This window comes from Leopardus geoffroyi, chromosome D1, assembly GCF_018350155.1.
Source record: "Leopardus geoffroyi isolate Oge1 chromosome D1, O.geoffroyi_Oge1_pat1.0, whole genome shotgun sequence".
Lineage (NCBI taxonomy): Eukaryota > Metazoa > Chordata > Mammalia > Carnivora > Felidae > Leopardus > Leopardus geoffroyi.
In genome coordinates, this window is record NC_059329.1 from 44,653,127 (window position 1) to 44,668,857 (window position 15,731).

General features: G+C 38.3%; 1 long non-coding RNA gene across 1 annotated transcript; it reads left to right on the forward strand.

Annotated features, from left to right (window-relative positions):
- Positions 1-516: 516 nt before the first annotated feature.
- On the forward strand, positions 517-14,954 carry LOC123601044. Its single transcript, XR_006713947.1, has 3 exons — positions 517-559; positions 8,807-8,938; positions 14,131-14,954. It is a non-coding gene; the product is annotated as an uncharacterized LOC123601044 (long non-coding RNA).
- Positions 14,955-15,731: the final 777 nt, after the last annotated feature.

A 15,731-nucleotide genomic window follows, 5' to 3' on the forward strand; every position in this document is an offset into this window, starting at 1 on the left:
CCCCAAAGAATGATAGTATGTATTTCAGTGGTAGATGCTCTGGTTTCAAAAGAAAGGAAGTTAAAAATTATGCACCAAAAAATGAGAGATCTGGTCTTCTGGTTTTGTGAGATCTGCCAAACTGTTTAGCTTTTTGACTTTGAAGCTTTCTCTAATGGAAGACACATTTGTTAAATAACATAAATGTTTCTTGAGCTATTATAGTTTCCCAAGGGATAAGTTGCAGAGAGAAGTAAATGCTCATGGTAATGTTAGATTTTTAAGGTGTTGGAAGACAGGAAACTTTCCTTGTGTTTTTATATGATAAAAAATTGGGCAGATAAGGCTGTGTTATAATGAAAGGGCATGGAGATTGGATGTTGACCTCGGTCAGATGCAACATCACCCCTGAGAAGCTGTGGGCTGTCTACAGGTTGATAATGTGCACATTGTTACACCTATATCAGGTTTTTACAAGGATTATATCTTTTAAAAATTAATGCAAAATATGCAAAATAACAGATGCTCTTCTCTTCACAGTAGAATTCAAATAACCAAATTTCAATTGGCTGCAATTTTGGTAAGTCTTTATGTAATGGAATTATCTTCCTAAATCTAATTCAGAGATTTTCATCATTACAAAATACTCTTTCTTAATCATTCCAAGCCACATTTGATTAGCACAGAACAGTTAAACCAAGGCACACCCAGTGAAACAGAATGACGTGCCCAAGATCACCAGCTAGATAGCAGTTAGGTTTGGCCTGAAACCCAGTTTTCCTGACTCATGGGCAGAGAATGCCAACAGCTGCTTCTCAAAGATGGAGTGCAATAGTCCTTGCTACCTTTCCTAATAAAAATAATCGTTCAAATGAGTTTCTTAATGTCATTGACAATCTTTTTCACCTCCATCTCAGTAGCACTACCTTTAGAGTTAGTTGCTAACATACCTTCCTTTCTTTCTTTCTTTCTTTCTTTCTTTCTTTCTTTCTTTCTTTCTTTCTTTCTTTCTTTCTTTCTTCCTGTTTAATCCAAATTAGTTAACATATAGTGTAATAATGGTTTCAGGGGTAGAATTTAGTGATTCATCACTTGCATATAACACCCAGTGCTCATCCCAACAAGTGCCCTCCTTAATGCTCATCACCCATTTAGCCCATCCCCTTACCCAATACCCTCCAGCAACCCTCAGTTTGTTCTCTATAGTTAAGAGTCTCTTATGGTTTGCCTCCCTCTCTGTTTTTATCTTATTTTCCTTTCCCTTCCCTTATGTTCTTCTGTGTTGCTTCTTAATTTCCACATATGAGGGAAATCATATGATATCTTTCTCTGACTTACTTATTTCACTTGGCATAATACATTCTAGTTCCATTCACATTGTTGCAAATGGCAACAATATATATTATATTATATTATATTATATTATATTATATTATATTATATATATACGCCACATCTTTATCCATCTATCAGTCAATGGACATTTGGGCTTTTTCCATAATCCAGCTATTGTTGATAGTGCTCCTATAAACATTGGGGTACATGTGCTCTCTTTAAATCAGTGTTTTTGTGTCCTTTGGATAAATACCTAGTAGTGCAATTTCTGGGTCATAGGGTAGCTTTATTTTTAATTTTTTGAGGAACCTCCATACAGTTTTTGAGGGTGGCTGAACCAGCTTGCATTCCACCAACAGTGTAAAAGTGTCCCCCTTTCTCCGCATCCTCGCCAACATCTGTTGTTGCCTGAGTTGTTCATTTTAGCCATTCTGATTGGTGTGAGGTGGTATCTCATTGTGGTTTTGATTGGTATTTCCTGATAATGAGTGATGTTGAGCATCTTTTCATGTGCCACTGGTCCTCTGGATGTCTTCTTTGGAAAAGTGTCTGTTTATGTCTCTTGCCTATTTCTTCACTGGATTCTTTGTATTTCTGTATATGTCTTAACATAAATTTGCATCTTAATCAAAATAAGACCTCTTAATACATACATGTGAAAAAGAACCATGCATTTGAATATGAGACATAATGCTCATTTACATGTGTTTTGTGGCATTTTAGCCCATAAAAGAACTTCATTTGGTCTGTATTTGGAAATCCTGTATATATACAGTTCATTTTATTATTGTTGGGTTTTTTTCATGTCACTCTTCTCAAAAGAACTGTAAATTCTTGAAGACAGATAAGAAGTTTCTTGGAAAAAATATGAAGACCAATGTTGTTCATATTGCTTTCCCCTTTCCTTCCCTCTAGCTTTCAGGAAACCTCCCACAATTGAGGGGCCCCCTGCTATGATGTTCTCTCTGGGCTTTATCCAAATATGAATCCCTTTGTCACTCCTATTTCTTTTTTCCTTTTAATGTTTGTTTATTTATTTTGAGAGAGAGAGAGAGATAGCACAAGAGTGTGGGACAGGGCAGAGAGGGAGGGAGAGAGAGAATCCCAAGAAGGCTGTGCACTGTCAGTGCAGAGCCCAATACAGGGCTCAATCTCACAAATCGTGAGATCACAATCTGAAACAAAATCAAGAGTTGGATTCCTAACTGACTGAGCTACCCAGGCACCCCTTTCACTCCTATTTCTACTATTATTGTTAAAGAGGTTGTATGGAAAAAATAATTCTAACCAACTGTGAAGTTAGAAGTGATTTTTTAGGGGTGCCTGGGTGGCTAAGTCAGTTAAGGGTCCAATTCTTGATTCTGGCTAAGATCATGATCTTAGGTCATGAGATTGGGCCCCTAATCAGGGTCTGCACTGAGCGTGGAGCCTGCTTAAGATTCTCTGTCTCCCTGGAAATGCAAGCTGGTGCAGCCAGTCTGGAAAACAGTATGGAGGTTTCTCAAAAAACTAAAAATAGAACTACCCTACGACCCAGCAATTGCACTACTAGGTATTTATCCAAGGGATACAGGTGTGCAGTTTCGAGGGGACACATGCACCCCCATGTTTATAGTAGCACTGTCCACAATAGCCAAAGTATGGAAAGAGCCCAAATGTCCATCAATAGACGAATGGATAAAGAAGATGTTTTTATTCACTAAGCTGTAGAGGTTTTTTTTAATTCTTTTGCCTCTATATATGGAATAATAAAATTGTGGAATCTAAAGTAAATTAGAGTTTAGACAGCCAACTAGTCTTAAAAAAAAACACTTCATAGAAAATGGAGCCCAGGGGCGCCTGGGTGGCGCAGTCGGTTAAGCGTCCGACTTCAGCCAGGTCACGATCTCGCGGTCCATGAGTTCGAGCCCCGCGTCGGGCTCTGGGCTGATGGCTCAGAGCCTGGAGCCTGTTTCCGATTCTGTGTCTCCCTCTCTCTCTGCCCCTCCCCCGTTCATGCTCTGTCTCTCTCTGTCCCAAAAATAAATAAACGTTGAAAAAAAAAAAATTTTTAAAAAAGAAAATGGAGCCCAGAGAAATTATGATAGCTAATTAGTGGCAGAAACTTCCCTAGATTGGCTGATAGTTTTGATAAGGAAAAGTCTGAGTCACTATGTAGTCAACTTCCATTTTCCACTCAACTATGAATATCATGTACTCATTATAGTAATTCTTGCTAAAACAGCATTAAGAATTAGTAGCAGTGGGGTGCCTGGCTGGCTCACTTGGAAGAGCCTGACTCTTAATCTCAGGGTAATGAGTTGGGGCCTCACGTTGGATGTAGGCATCACTAAAAAGAAAAAAAAAAAAAAAAAAAAAGGCTTTTTAAAAAAAGAATTGTTAGCAATAAAATAATTAAAAAATAATAGTCATTGGGGTTTTGGGCAGACAATTCTCCACAGCATTTCTATACATTTGTTGTGGACTACCTTTTCAAGGTTGTTCCCACAGCAGAAAGCCATGAAAACCAGAAATCTGTCTCCCTACAGGTGAAATGACAGATTTGTTTACTGATCAGAATAAGAAAGGTGAGATCTTTCCCTCTTCTCCCAGAAGATATTTCAGGGTAATGAAGATAATATCTTTCTCTGGAGGGACAGGAGACTGATTTGCCAGTAACCCTTATATAAAATGGGGATACCTTCTGAGAGTTCCTCAACTGTGATCTAGATCCAGAGGTGTGCAATAATATGAGAAAACATTTGTTATAATATACTTTATTTAATAATAATAAAAGAAGAAGGTGGCAATGAAGGGGAGGGTATCCCACTGCTACTAATTAAGACCTGAGCCAAAATTAAGAGTCAGATGCTTAACCAACTGAGCCACCCAGGCACCCCTACTTTAATGAATATCTTTATTCCTAACTTTTTTCTGTATTTCATATGATTTTTCATATGATAGATATCCAGATGTGAGATTCTTGAGTCAAAGGCTAGAAATGTTGTTGGGTTTCTTTTTTTTTTTTTTTTTTTTTTTTTGAGATTCTTATTTCATATTACCAAAATGTTTTCTGAAATGTTAAACCAGTTTATGTTCTCACTAGCCATGTCTCAGTGTATTTTCATAACCATTATTTTTCACTTCTTCCCCATCACTCTTTGTATTTGCTTTTCTGAACCTCACACACCTCCTTAAATTCCTTCAGACTTTACATATGTTCTCCCTCCACTTAGAATGCTATTGGCATATACAACTCTTACCCTGCAGACCTCAGCTGAAATGTCATTTTCCTCAGAGAGTTCTTCCCTGCATTCCCAAGCTACCATACATCATCTTTATATCCAATACTTACTGTTGTGGTACTCATCCTCATGTGACTGTAATTATTCTTGGCTTACATTTAAGCTCTGTGAAATCAGGGGTCTCATTTGGCATGTTCTTCACCAACCCCTGGTGCTAGAACAAAGCTTGACACACAGTAAACACTTAATAAATTCTACTTGAATGAATTCACCTTTTTCAAAAGTCATTAACAACAAAGTAAGGTCAGTAGGGCAATTACTACTAATATGACATGGGAGAAATCACAGGGATAGTTTGAATTGATCTTCTCAAACTCTGCAAGTGAGTTAATAGCAGTGATACAGTTATAACCCGGCTTTACTGGCCCTCAGAAGACACTTTTTTTTTTTTTAATATAGTCAATACTTTGGTAAAACTTTGAATATTCTTGTTATTAAAAATAACATATTCATTCAAATTGGATTATCAGTTAGAGATAACCTTAGTGGGGCGCCTGGGAGTCTCAGTCGGTTAAGCAGACAACTTCGGCTCAGGTCATGATCTCGTGGTTTGTGAGTTCGAGCCCCATGTTGGGCTCTGTGCTGACAGCTCAGAGCCTGGATCCTGCTTCAGATTCTCTATCTCGCTCTCTCTCTGCCCCTCCCCTGCTCATGCTCGGTCTCTCTCTGTCTCAAAAATAAATAAAACATTAAAAAAAATTTTTTTAAAGAGATAATCTTAGTGATTCTCTAAATAGATCATTTTCTCTGTCTGTAGAGATATAATAAATACCTCTAAATCAATTATTTCCTGTTAACAGATTCAATTGAACCAAATTAGGAATGATATTAAGTTGTTTTTATGGTCTTTTTCAACATGGAGTCTTGCTGCACTTCACATTGTACAGAAAATGAATTTTTTTTTTTTTTGAGAGAGAGAGAGAAAGAGAGAAAACAAGCTGGGGAGAGGGAAAAAGGGAGAGCAAGAGAGAGAGAGAATCTTAAGTAGGTTTAACACTCAGCATGGAGCCCAATGTAGGGCTCGATCCCAGGACTCTGGGATCATGACCTGAGTGGAAATCAAGAGTTAGATGCTCAACTGACTGAGCTGCCCAGGTACCCCAAAACTGAAATACTTTTGTTTTGACTTTCAGACATGTCAAGTGAATGACGAGCAGATGAGTTTTTTTATTAGCTCTTGCATTTATGCAACAGGTCTGTTGCCTAAACATAAATTTTTCAAAAAACATCAATAAAGAAATTCAAACATATCACAATAATTCCTATTTATTTATGTTCTAAGCAACTAGAAAAGTCAAACTGTGGTAATGTGTCTGTATCCTTTTTTTTAACTGAGTTTTTTAATGTTTATTTATTTTTGAGAGAGAGACAGAGCATGAGCTGGAAAGGCGCAGAGAGAGGGAGACAGGGAATCTGAAGCAGGCTCCAGGCCAAGCTGTCAGCACAGAGCCCGACATGGGGCTAGAACTCATGAACTGAGAGAACATGACCTGAGCCGAAGTCAGAGGCTCAACTGACTGAGCCACTCAGTTGCCCCTCTATCCTTTTATAAGAAGAGGCCAATGATAAATAAGTTTATGTAAGAAATTTATTTTAATGTTTATTTATTTTTGAGAGAGAGAAAGAGAGAGAGAGAGGACATGAGCAGGGGAGGGCCAGAGACAGAGGGAGACAGAAGATCTGGAGCGGGCTCTGTGCTGACAGCAGAGAGCCTGATGCAGGGCTCAAACTCACGAATGGTGAGATCATAACCTGAGTCAAAATCAGATGCTTAACCAACTGAGCCACCCAGGCACCCCAGGAAATTCGTTTTTACAGCAATTCTCAGTATGTGCCATATTGTGGTGTAATGGTATAATGGAACTGACTAGGTTCAAGATATTACTCAATCTGTATATCATAAAACCACAAAATATGAACCAATGCTTATAGTAATGTCCATCAAGAGTAGTCATGCTCTAATTTCAGAGCCTTCAGTTTTCTAGAGGATTTGGGGACTATCCAGGTTTCTGATCAGTTTCCCAAAGATCTGAGAGTCTTTGCCCCGAGCCCAAGAAATGGAACACCAACTTGCATATGGTGTTGGAAGAGGAAGCCACTGTTTATCATAACCTAGGGATAGGTGAAGCAAAAATCCACTCATTAAAGTTTACACTCAAAATTTCTTCTTCCTGATTTTCAAAATGTTATTATCTTTCTTGATCCTCTTTGTGATTCTCTTAATTTTTCCTTCATGAACTTTTTTCTTGAGCTTATTCCTTAAATTTTGGTGATTATTATAACAGCTGTCTTCAGCCTTTCTCTGCTCACTATCCGTGCCCACACTGTAGTCTATGGACTTGCTTTGGGTGATCTTCTCTACTCCTTTAATGTCAACTTTTATTTGTCTTTCTTCCCAAAACACCTACTCCACCATCATTTCTTCTTGCTTAGTGACTGCAGCACTAGTACTATGCTGAACAAATATTTATTAAACAAATGCAATTTTTGTGGTTAAGTATTATACTTCTACAATCTATGGATAACCATTTATTCAGAATTTCTTCTTAATCTTCATACAAGTAAGGCAATGGGTATAGTGGGGGAAAAATGAGTGGTGGGATTCAGGCATACTTTGGGAATCAGCCCAACTTTCTAATTAAGCCACTTATTAACATGCATGGCATTTGTCAAGATACCTAATCTCTGTGCTCTAAACACTCTTTCATTTCTAAAATGAAGTGAATAATGCCTACCCTATAGTGCTGCTATAGGGATTAAACAGTATGCATATGTACATAGTGTCTACACATAGTAGACATTCAATAAATGGTCGTCATTATCATAAAAAGGAATTATACCTGCACATTTTGCCTCTCTCCATGATCTCACTTTCTCACTTTTAATTAAATTTCTCTGTCCCTCTTAATTTACTACTAATAACTCTTATCAATATTCTGTACACTACATGGGTGAGAAGGCTTGTTAAAATCATAAAAGTCAGGAAGGAAAAAATATAAATTAAAAACCTAAAGCATCCAACAACAGTGTGAATTTGCATCCCAAGCATTCTCTCCCTCAACGCTCAAAGTTAACTGAGTCTTGGAGCACAGCAATATGCAGGACTGGCAAACTACCAAGTTTTGGAAGGTACTTTTGAGGATGCAGGTTTAGGTAGAATTTCCAGGGGAGAGAGCTATTGTGGGACATCTATGAATAGGTAAAAAGAATATGTTCCAAAGAGATATACTTACATGGAAATGTATCAGATTACAAAGCAATTAGAATATTAAAAAATAAACAGAGGGGTGCTTTGGTGGTTCAGTTGGTTAAGTATCCAACTCTTGGTTTTGGCTCAGGTCATGGTATCACGGTTCATGAGATCGAGCTCTCAGTTGGTATACGTGCTGACAGTGTGGAGCCTACTTGGGATTTTATCTCTCCTCTCTCTCTGCCCCTCACCTGCTCACACTCTCTCTTGCAAAATAAACATTAAAAAAATAAAAGAAATAGATAACTAAGAACTTTATTAGAATTAGGTTACATTAAAATATTTCAACCACTCTTTCAGAATTGAAAGATGCAATAGACAAAAAATAACTATAGTCACAGAAAGACTTAATTCAATCACTTTGTATATCAGTTGCCTTGAGTAAAGAAAATGTAATATTATATGTTGCTTTTATAGACCTGCCATAAAATTTGCTACAAAGAAAGTAATAAAATTTTAAGTGCTCTGATATTTTACAGAATATAATCTAAGAAAATAAGTTAAATTAAAACTTAACTACTTAAAATAAGAGACTCCTAGGTAACCTATGGAGGCAATTGGAGTCTAAATCTAAATTAAAAACGTTTTAAATGACAAGGGGAAAAAAAGAATTTCACACTGTGCATACTGTAACTTGTGAGATACAGTCAGTTCATCTCAGAAAAGAGGTGTGGGCCTAATATACCTTTATTATTAAAGGAAAGAGTGAAAATGAGCTGCTAAGTATTCATGCTAATTAATTAAGGAAAGAAAGATAAAATGAACCAAATGAAAGAGAACTTACTACAAATAAAAGATGAAATTAATTCATTAAAAAATGTGAAAATTATCACAGGAAACCACACTAAAATGGAGTCAGGAAGTTTTTGCTGTAGCTTGTTTGTCCCAGACTGCAATTCTCTGCTATTCCCCAAAATGCCCATTTTCACTCGTAAAATAACTGGTAGTTTTATTTTAGGGTTTATATTGGTGATCAAATGTGGGATCCAGAGCAAACCTCCAAAGACCCCCAGGCTGGAGAGCCAACATCAGACAATGCCCACAGAGCTGATGGGGCTCACTGCTTTCTCACTGACCCATGAGTTGGAAGGTAAGTTTTCTCCTGGGTTTTGAGCTCCATGCTTTGTGTTTGAGCTCTTCAGGCTTTGTTTGGGATCTTTGTTTTTGTTTTCGTTTTTATCTCAGAGTAATAGTTTGGCCTCTCATACAACTCCTTTTCAGAATTGGATTGTTCCTGATGGAACCATGCTGGACTTTGGTCTGACTCGTTTTCAGAATCAGACTGTTCTTGTTGGACTGGTGCCAGGAGGAAATGTGCAGGCCTCCAATCCCACTGTTTGGGATCAGACTCTTCTGGTTGGAACTGTACCTGTTGGAATTGTGCTAGCCTTCAGTCAACAGTTTGGGATCAGACTCTTCTTGCTGAAACTGTGCTAGCATTCTGTCAGACTCCTTTTAGGAACTGGCCCGCCAGCCTTTGGTCCAATTTCTTCCGAACTGGGCAATTCCTACTGGAACTGTTTTGGCTTTTGGTCTGATTCCTACTGGAACCAGGCTATTGCTTTTGAAACTGGTATTTAGAAATGTTTCTGTTTTCTCTAGAAAAAGCTTTAAGAAATGGGATCCCAATCACCAAATGCTTTGAGGGTGCCCCCCTCACTTGGACTTGGGCCGGTTTTATGTTTAAAAACTATGGTCCCTCCTCATGTGCATTTCTCACTAAGTAATCTGAGTTGTCCAAAAGTAATTTAGAACTTCAATGGCCATTGTGGGGGAACTTTACCTCTCTCCAAACTTACTCTACTCAAAATTAAATTAGAAAGTTGTGGTTCCAAAAGGAAAAAAAGAAAAAGAAAAAAACATCTGAACAGGATGCATATTTTTAAATGGTACCTTGAAACTTCCAGATGTTTTCAGGACTCTAAGTTTGCGTCTTTGCAAAATACCATTTCTAAGTTAACTGGGGCAAACCACTGAAAGAAGTCAAAATGGCTTCTGAGGCCTCTTGTTCCGCACCCCAACTTTTTTGTTTGCAGACACATGGCAGCCATCTTATGCTCAGACCTCACCTTTAGCACTATTTTCCTCTATTCTCTCTGCTGAACTTCCCTTTTCCTCTGAATCTCTCCCACTCACTCCTCTTCTGAAACTGTGGAAACTTGCCTCTTTAAAGTTAAATCTTCAGAAGATCTAAATACACCTCAAATTTCTTATGTTCCCTGGACTAAGGCTAAAATGCAAGTCATAGTTAAGGAGTTGCTTAAAGTGACTGAGGACCCACATAAGTTTGCAGCAGAATGTAGCGTAGCTATTGAAATCTACCAATCTAGTTTCTCAGGTTTATATCAATTAGTCCACATACCTGTTGGTGAGGATCAGGCCAAGCCTTGGATGAAACTAGTCAGAAGGGAACATCCTGAAGGGGATTTAGAGAAACAGACTCCTGACTTTGGGGCAACACGATAGAAAATTCATTGGAAATCTCCACTGGGCTATTATAATAGCTTTTCCTAAGCCTGTTGATAGGAACAAAATTCAAGCTTCACACAGAAGTCTTGTGAACCTATTTATGATTATTACAATCAACTCCAAATTATCTTTTAAGAATATTCTTGTCTTCTTTTGGATATTGAATCTACCTGGTAGCATATAATTCTGCTTATTGATGAGCTAAACTGGAATCTTTCTCTCTTAGTCAAAAGGACCAGGATGTAATAGAAAACTGCCCACTCCAGATTTACTTAACATGGCAAACCAATTTACTTGCATCCTAGATGAGCTACCTAAAAGAAAGACCACTAAAATTCTTTTTTCAACTTTGGCAAATGGACGCCCCTAAATAAATCTCAAAACCTTCTAGTTTCTGTTATTATTCCAAACAGCCAGGGCATTAGAAAAAGAATTGTTACAAATTTCAGCACTCCAGGCACCTTCTAACCAGCCTTTCTAGTGTCCTCCTAATTCCCAGTGATGGAACTCTGAGGAACTGGTCTCAGGAACCCCTCTGGGAACTGAGGAACTCTTCCCAATTCTCCCTATTAATCAGCTTGGAGAAACAACTCTCCAGATTGGGAATGAAATCTTTGCCCGTATTGACCCCAGAACTACACTCTCAGTGCTTAACCCCACTGCTATAAAGCAGCCCCTGCCTTGGAGTATGAAAAAACAGTTCAAAAGTAGAGTCTAATAAATGTCAACAGGTCTCTGGACCTATTCCCTTTGTCTAGGCCTTTTGAGACATACCCTTTTCCTCCTTAGTTCCTCAGTTTATTGGGCTGAGATTTCTTAGAAAACTATCTTGCCAGAATTTCTCCCAAAAGGGGAAAATAATTCTATAATTTGACAGTAGTAATCAAAATAGCCAACGAGGGGAATTAAATGACCATTAAATATCTTTCTATGCTGTGTCTCTGATGGCATTATAGTTGAGACCAGGGACAATGATCATTTGTTCCTATTGGATCAGCTACTAGCCTCTTTGAGGGCAAAATCTTCAGTTGATGTCAGCAGAATCCACAGTGCACCTCCCATCAATATTCAAATAGATCCCTCCAAATCTCATTCCACAATTAATACCCTATAAATAAAGAAGCCCTTCAGGGCATCAAATCCATAATAAAAGATTATGAAGTCCAGGGCCTCAACATCCCCTGCACTAAGCCCTTTAACCCCTATTTTACCTATGAGAAAACTGAACGACTGAGGGTGAAGGTTTGTCCAGGATCTTTGAACAATAAATAACACTGTTATCCCTAGGCACCCTATTGTTCCTAACCCCCATGTGCTACTAACATCCATTTCCACTGAAAGCAAATTTATCACTATAATTGATCAATGCAGTGCAGTTTTAGTATTTCAGCTAAGAAGGATAGCCAATATCTTTTTGCTTTCACTTGGGAAGAACAAAAATACACCTGAACTGTAAATAATGCCCCAGGGTTACAGAGAGAGTCCCTCTTACTTTTCACAAACCATAAAAGCTGATTTGGATGATATAAAGCTTTCTATAGTCTCTACCTTGCTCTAATACATAGATGATTTGCTTCCCTACTCCTATTTTCAAACTTCTTCATAGGAAGACCGCATCTACCTTTTGGCCTTAAAGGGACATAAAGTGTCCAAAGAAAAATTACAGTTTGCTCAAACTCAGTTTAGATACTTAAGCATCTGATCTCAAAACAAGGACTACATTCTATCTAGACAAAACCCTTCATGACTGCTTAATGCTGACAGATTATCTTTTGACTTCCTGTGACAATTTACAGGAAACTCCTCTAGCCAATGCATATCTTTCATGCTTTACTGATGGTTCTTATTTAAAGGATAAAATATTTCTGTGGTAAATATTATACTGGGTATGCTACTGCAACTCTTTGAAGTCATTGAAACAGCTCCTTTACCTTTGGCTACTTCAGCCCAAATGGCTGAATTATACACCCAAGGGTAAAATAGATAACATTTATACTGATAGTTGGTATGCCTTACGGGTAGCTCCTGACTTCGGAGTATTATGGAAATAGTGAGATGTCCTTACCTCCAAAGAAAGATAAAATTCAAAATGACTCCTATATCCAAAATACATTAGATGCCATCTTCTTGTTGGCTTCCCTGATTATTAAGGTTCCCAGGCATTCCCTGGAAGATGAAGTAATCCACCTCAGTAATATTTCCATCAAAAATGCTGCTGTTAAGGAAACCAATAGTCAACTTCTGTCATGGCCCAAAGGAATCTTCTCCCAAATGAGAATTTGGAAAAATTGACAAGAGACATTGAGCAATTGGCCCCAGAGAGGGAGAAACAATATTGGAAATCTACTAACTGTTGTCTCAATAATAAAGGAGAGAACTTAGGTTTGGACAAAATAACAATCCAGCCCTATCAGAAATTCTAAAACTCCCACTACTTACCACTGTGCATACATTAAGCCATTGTTCTACTGACAAAATGATAGTGTTTATAAACCATTATTGGTGAGGAAATACCAAGAAGGCACAAAAAGTTCCTATCTTGCTTGTCCCACTTGATCAGAATATAATCCTGGGAAACCTGTCTGTACCACTTGTGCACATTTTAAATTAAAAAATGGATCATTTGAGGTTTGGTAAATGGATTTCATATACCTCTCCCCATATGATAGATATAAATATGTTTTAGTCATGGTTTGTGTTTTCACTGGACTAAAGCTTTCCCTTGTAGACAGATCAACACTTCTGTGGCAAATTGTGGCATTCATGATCTAGAATCTGAGCCCTTATATATCACGTGCCCTGCTTTTTATGCATGTTCGTAAAGAGCTGGTAAGTTTGGTAAGAGATCTGGAAGTCGACACACCAGGAAGTGAACCCAGGTTACCTTTGCTTGGCAGGGTGTGAAAGGGAAGGAGAAGGAGAGGGGAGAAAGGGGGCGAGGAACTTTGTGTAGTATCATGGCAAAATGTACTTGGTATAATTTTATATCTAATCATATAATAATATACATATGGTTAAATATTAGGGACAAAAATAAGCAGTAGGAGGCAAAATATGCCTCTTTGGCATATTGATTATCTTAAGCTGGTTATTTTTAAGAAATATCAGACACATGAAGCTCTGAAAACTGGGTAGATGTTTGAAGAGACATTTACATTTGTAAAGGGAATTCCCATTTGTAAGGGTGTCACCTTCACTGCACCAGGAAGAAAGGGAATGACTATATCTCTAGAAACTGTTATCAGTGGAGAAGGCAGAGACTTAAATCTGCACAACAACCTTACTCTTGTTTACTGTGCTTCTCCTGGTAACCTCCTATGTGTGATAATGATGTGATGTGGGGTCCTGGAGCAAAAGGTGAAGAAAGGATTTTTGAGAAGCATTTGGTGCAGAAATGTGGTTTTATTAAAGCACAGGGACAGGACCTGTGGGCACAAAGAACTACCCTGGGATTGTGAGGAGGGACTGATGATACACTTTTTAATTAGTGGAGGTTAGGGATAGCAGAAGTGACTAAGGAATTTGGAAGTGAGGCTTCCAGCACCTTGAGGGGCTAGCTGCTGTTAGGATAAGGTCATTTATTACTGTCTAGGAAAACATCAGTCTGAGACCCTTCAGATGTGTATCAGGGAACCATAGGTTTGAAGGATGATTGCTAACATATATCTTGGGAAGGGGGTTTGAGATATGGAGATACATGGAGAAGATATAATGATGTATGGAATCTTCCCTTTTTTGGTAACTGTGCCTAATTGTAAATAGTGCATGGGTCTGTTAAGGCCTATGTCACCTGATGGGTCTGTTTGTATTCAGCCAGGTGGTCACTGCGGCCCTTTCTACATTCCATTGCTCAAACCTGTTTCCCTAAAGTGGCCTCTACACAATCAAGCTAAGGTTGCTTTTTGCCTCTAGCAAAGTCTTGATGTTAAAGCAGTTAAGTTCCTGGAGGAAGGCCACTCTGCCAGTCCCAAGTACTTGTCAATGGGCTGCAAGTTGTAAGGAAATTCAATTTTTTTTGACATTTCTTTTGCGTTTCTTTTTGACATCACTATCACTGACTCCCCACTGTGAATATCTTCTTTTGTCTTTAGCTAAAGATGATATTTAAGGTGATGGCTTTGGCCATTTTGGAGAGTTACTCAATTTTCCTGATATTATGAAACTCAAAATTGTCTGGGCACCCAGGGCACTGTAAGCCCATGTCTGAGACAACAGTTTTGAAACAAAGAAAGCTTTATTATCAAAACGACAGTCCAACAAGAAGCAGGGGGATCATTCCCAAAGCTGCTTTGTCCCTTGAGCCTAGGGACAGCTTATATATGTTTGCAAAGGAGGTGAATACATGAGGAAGGGTGAAGGGCTTCTTGAAACCTTGGGGCGGGGAGTTGAAATAATCTGGAGGTATGCATTCTTCTGTTAGGGAAAAATCCCTTATATGACTGCTGACAGGACTGATAAGGGAATTTCAGTCCCTGCCTGAAAACTTCCCTTCCAGGTTCTTGTTCCCACCCTGCTGCCTCAGGCACCAAATTACTACTAATTAGGAATGCGGAAGTAATAGAATATAAATTGTCCCCTCTGTTGATTCTCTGAGCTCAGATCTCTGGAGAATGATCTCCTCTGGGCCCACTGGTGTAAAATAAACCTCCTGCCTTCCAACATCTCCAAGTGCCATGTGGTTTTTCTGCTGGGTGATCCAGACTAGTTTCCGTAACACTTCCAGTGAGGTGCCTTTTGAGATCTGGTATATCAGGTGTGTCAGATAATTTCAAAACAAATGCTAGCATCGGGTCTCCATTAGGTTTCTCTAATCAGTGGGTACATGTGGAGTAGGAGTGGAAAAGGCAAAATGAACAATTGATAAGAGGTGCATAAAACATAATTAAGTAGAGAACAAAACAAAATGTGGATCTAAGTTAATAATGCAACTAATACAACTATAATTCACAGAAAAGCCACCCAAACTGAGGTGGGATGTGTCTCCCCCCTCGCAGGAGGACCTGGATCCTGTGAGTGGAGGTGAATCCCAGATGGGCCGCCAAATTATTAGAAATAAGCCACTGACCCAATCAAAGGAGTCAGAAGATCAAGCTGATTTATGCATTCCTCTTTTCAAACACTTAGTACCCTTAGAACCCTTAGAATTCAAAAATAAATCTATTAATAATAGATATATAATTAAATATATAAATAACTTTAATGTGGATACAATGAAGGTAACAGAACTCTGAGGAAAGAGGACCTCAAATTTATCATTTTTATTTGTTCTGTAGGAGCTGAAACCTCCCTTTCTCCCTTCTAAGTTCTTTGGCTAGTTTAATAATTAAATTGATTTAAGACAGAATAACATGAGAAATGAAATATTTTAAATGTTCCCATATCATTACTTGGGTGTGATGCGGTTTTGGAGTGGT